The 4,936-nt window shown below is 43.6% G+C and overlaps 1 non-coding gene across 1 annotated transcript; it reads left to right on the top strand.

Moving 5' to 3' along the window:
- The first annotated feature begins 417 nt into the window (after positions 1–417).
- On the top strand, positions 418–617 carry LOC142695715 (U2 spliceosomal RNA). The gene has a single exon (XR_012863770.1). It is a non-coding gene; the product is annotated as a U2 spliceosomal RNA (small nuclear RNA).
- The last annotated feature ends 4,319 nt before the right edge of the window (positions 618–4,936 follow it).

The raw sequence follows: 4,936 nt of genomic DNA, 5'->3' as shown, positions 1-4,936 counted from the left end.
ATGGCAGACCTAAAGGACTTAAACTATGAAGATATTTTATATGGACTTTTTGGATGCCCAACCGCGAGTCAGAAGATAATTGCATGGAAGACGATGAATTGCGCCAAAGAAGCTCTATGGAAGGCCAGGAACATCCTCCTTTTTAAGCACGACGTTTTATCGGTTGATGATGTTTTAGGTCTTTGTTTTAGTGAGATGTATATTTATTTTTTACTAGACAAAAAAAGGAATGCCACCCTTCTAAATAAATGGTTTGTGACTGACTGGAACTCCAAATAAATAAAGATTTGCCCCATGTCCCTCTACAAAAATTTTATGAAAAAATTTTGATTTTACTATTGTTACAATGTAAAAATTCTTTGTATTTATCTATGTAACTAAAATGTGTTTTATTGTAAAATTGAAATTTTTATAAATAAATCATTGACACCCCCGCGAGGGGGTAGCCAACTGAAAAAAAAAAATCTGTTCTTATCAGTTTAATATCTGATACGTCCCCTATCTGGGGACCATATATTAAATGGATTTTTAGAACAGGGAGATGGAAATAGAGCTTGCTCTGTCCACTCCACGCATTGACCTGGTATTGCAGTATTTCCAGGACCGGTGCACCCTTCCCTTATGTGTTGACTAAAATCAGATTCCAAAAGTGCTATTTGTGTTTGCTATTGTTTTTGTCTTTCTGATGGGATCTCCCCTTTTAATCCCATTATTTCAACACCTGTTGGACAATGCATTTGTACAGTCATGTGTGATAATGAGCTCATTTATTAAATGCAATTAATGAATACATTGCCACCTCTTGTTGTGTGTGTGTGTGTGTGTGTGTGTGTCTTCTGTGTTTCTGTGTTTCCGGCATTTCACATTGGAACAGCTCATTCACCTTCCTTGTCTTCTCTCCGCCCTCCCTCCTAGGTAAGTTAAAGAGCTGCACCTGAGCCAGCCACTGATTGATGCAGCACCACAGTCAAATAGTGGAGTGGAGTGGAGTAGGGGAACAGCAAACAGCCATTAAAGCAGCCAGCCGCCTACCCGCCACAATGGACCTACCTGTGTACACTAGATGGATGTGATGGAATGTACTGTCGTCCCTACATTTCAAGAAGAAGTAAGAATTGCAGTTGCAACAAACCCTTGCTTGCCTACAAAGAGAGCAGCAATTTGGATTTGTTACTTTGTTACCTGGAAGAATAACAAACTGTGCAAGGATGGAGGTTGTAGGAGCAAGGAGAAGTTGTCTGTAAAGTTGGTGGATGCTTATTTTCCATTTTGCAGTCCCTTGTCTCCCTCTTGTGGCCTCCTGGAGGCAAATAAATGTGCAAAAAAAAGACAGCCTGGCGGCCGGCTGTTGCAGTGTTGCCCTCTCAGGCAACACTGAGTGACTGACTGAGCCTCACCGTCTTATATAAAGTTCAGACGGAACTTTGCACGTGTCATAGTGGAGCCCTCAGGATTCCAGAGCCAGCTTTCTGACATCATAATGGGGCCTCAGAGATAGATAAAAGCCTGGGCCCAGGCAGTGTTGGTCAGTGCTGCTCAGCAGGCAGCACTGGACTGGATTAAAGCTGATACAAGGTGTGAAGGAACAAGGGGTGGCTGTGGGCATGCACTTGCTGCCGCTGCCAGTGTTTATCTGCATGGCAGGAGGGCATTTGGGCGTTGCCAGGAAGGCGTTTTTATGTAGATTCCTCCTCTTTCAGCACTGCATTGTGGTGCAAGCAAAAGAAGCAAATCCTGTGTAGCTTCCTCTCCGGCCTTTATTCACCTCCCTCCCGCTTAGTAGCTGTAAATGTGTGTGAGCCTGCAGGGCCCCATGGAATTGCCTAGGAGTAGGCTGAATCAATCGCTGCAAGGGGTGAACAGCAGTATGGGACAGGCTCGGGCAAGGCAAGGGCCGCTCGGGTTATCGCTTCTCGGCCTTTTGGCACGATCCCGTGTCAAGAGGAGGTCAGCATGTCATGCCCTTGGCCTTTTGGCATCGCCACTTCGGTGGCTTAAGCCAACTGCTGCTATAAGGGGGTAGGCTGGGTGATCAACTGTCGAGCGATCATGGGAGCTAGGCTTCGATACGCTGGGATCGGGGAAACCCGGATCAAGAATGGATTTGGCATTGACGTACCCGTGAACAAGAAGGACCTTTTTTCATTGAAACACCTGGTGAATGAAGTCATTTTCAAGACCCTCAACGTGAGTAGGAACGACATCCTTTGTCTTCAAGATCCCAGAGGTAATCGCTTCACTTTGGTTCTTAAAAGTTTGAATGCTTGTTACAACTTGTATGCCGCAATTAATGCTAACTTGCAAAACCCTGGGTTGGATGGACTTATCTTCACCGTTTTATATAACAACGATGTTCCACTGGTTGTTTTGATGTACAATCCTTATGTGATGGTGGATGATATTACTTCCTTCTTAAAGAAGTACTGCTCTTACGTCAGCTATTCTCACCAGGTGTTAAATGCTGAATCCCTCTGGACAGGGAAGCATAAATTCTTTGTGAGATTTGAGGAGGATCCTTCAGGGCCTCTGGGTGTGAAATACCCTCCCAGGAATTTTGCCATCGGCCGGGACAAAGGCTACTTATTTTTTCCCCAGCCTCCTGTGTTTTGCAGGAAATGTAAAAGATATGGCCATGTTCATGAAGATTGTACGCAAGAAGGTGTTACATGTAACAAATGTAATCAGGACGGTCACCTGGCCAAGGATTGCAAAAACCCAATTGTGTGTAACATGTGCAGCATTGTGGGTCATGCCTTTAAAGACTGTCCAGAGCGTGCTAAAAACAGAAGGGTTAGGACTCTGGCGGAAGTAGTTGCAGGTGAACCTGGCAGTATGAGGTCTAATGTGATTCAGGGCCCAGCTGCCCCGGGAACTGAGGAGTCAGTGCCTGCCCAGGTGTCTGATGGGACTCTCCCTGAGTTAAATCGGTCTGGAAATACGCTGGCTGATGAAATGGAGGTAGCACCTGTTGAGAAAGACCTGCCTCACCCCTCTGATGACCTGACTGGGTTAAGAGGTGATGGGGAGGTGGATGGTTCTTTATCCAAATCACCTGTCTTTTCCTGGGAAGGAATTCTGGTGGACCAACAAGGTGAAGGTGGTCAAGGGGACTTTTCAACTGCACTTGTGAGGCCTTCTGAGGAGGAGGAAGGAGGTTCATCTTCTAAGAGACTTCGCACCATGTTGTCTCCTCTGAGTGAAGATGGAGTGAGCCCGGATAGGGGAGTCTACCCCATTTCTCATTTTCCTGAGGACTTTCCTTTTTTAGGAGAAGATGTGGACAAAGCTATCTTTGTGTCCGGTTGTCAGCCACCAGGAGGTGTAGGCTGATTAAACAGTGGGGTATTGGTGGATATCTACGGAAAAAGATCAAAATATGGACCCCAAAATTACACTTAATGTCTTATCCTTGAATGTTAGGCAAATTACATCAAAGCCTAGACGTGCTGTTGTGCTGGACTATGTTAGGAATCTTGGGGCAGAGATCATATGCCTGCAAGAGTGTGGTATATCTGAGTCACTGGGGGAGGGGGATTGGCCATATGGGCAGTATGTCTGGTCAGGATCTAGTTCCAATAAGAATGATGGGGTGGGGATCCTATTAGGAAATATGGGTATGGATCTGGAGAGTTATACAGTGGTGGAAACAGGTAGATGTGTAATTGCAGTGGTATGTTGCAGGGGAGTTAGGGTTAGGGTGGTGAATACTTATTGTCCTATAGATAGAGCAAAAAGGCTGGCGTTGTTGGAAAAGCTAAGTTTGTTCTTACCTGGAAGGATTCCTACCTTTTTTTTGGGAGACTTTAATTGTTCTTTTGATGGGGATGGTCTGGATGTAACTGGGAAAAAGCTTAACCAACTTATATCTGATTTTTCTTTTATAGATGCAGCCGAATTGTCATTGGGTAAACCACCACCGCCAACATATAAATCAGATAGAGGGGGTATTGAGTCAAGAATTGATCGTATTTGCATATCTAAGGGTTTAGTGTGTAATAAGATGGTTCAGAATGAGGTACCTTTTTCAGACCATGTATGTTTACGGGTATGGGTGGAGGTAAGTAGTAAACTTTGTTTTGGGAAAGGGGTGTGGAAGTTGAATACTAGATTATTGGAGGATGTTGAAGTGATGGATGAGTTCAAACGAAAGTATGATGTGTGGAAGGGAGAAAAAGATAGTTTTGTGGATGTGCTTAAATGGTGGGATTGGATGAAAGGGCAGATTAAAAAATTTTTTGTGAGATGGGGATACAAGCAGGCTGCTAGGAAACGTAACCAGTATAAGGAATTGAATATTAGGATAGAATGGTTGCGGAAGATGGGTGAGAAGGGAATTGATTTGAGTGATTTGCTAGAGGAGGCAAGGAACGAGTTAAAGCAAGTTTTGGAAAGAAAGGGAAAGGAGATTATTTTTAGGTCTAAAGTGGAGTACTTAGATAAAAATGAAAAATGCACAAGGTTTTTTTTCAAGAAAATGTGTGGTAAGAAAGATGATATGGATGAAATTGTTAATGCGAAGGGGGAGCGTATAGTGGGTATGGATGTGTTAAAAGTGGTGGAATCGTTTTATTCAGAACTATATGGCAAAAAGTGGATTGATATCGGGTTGATGGATGAAGTTTTGAATGGTTTGGAAAATGTTCTTAGAGAGGAGGATTGTGTGGGGTTGAATGAGGATGTAACGTCTGAAGAAGTAAAGAAAGTGATAATGAGTGCGGGGAAAAATAAAACACCTGGTAAAGATGGTATTCCTGTGGAATTTTATGTGAAGGCCTGGGAGATAATAGGGTTGGATTTGGTGGAAGTATGTAAGTTTATATGGGATAAGGGGGTTTTGTGTGAGTCTATGAAAGAGGGTGTGATTGTTTTGATTTATAAGAAAGGGGATAAGAAGTGTTTGGGTAATTGGAGACCGATTTCACTGCTGAATGTGGAT

This window comes from Rhinoderma darwinii, assembly GCF_050947455.1.
Source record: "Rhinoderma darwinii isolate aRhiDar2 chromosome 5 unlocalized genomic scaffold, aRhiDar2.hap1 SUPER_5_unloc_48, whole genome shotgun sequence".
In the NCBI taxonomy this organism is placed as follows: Eukaryota; Metazoa; Chordata; class Amphibia; order Anura; family Rhinodermatidae; genus Rhinoderma; species Rhinoderma darwinii.
Note: the sequence above shows the minus strand (reverse complement) of the source record. Positions and strands in the feature narration are given on the sequence as shown.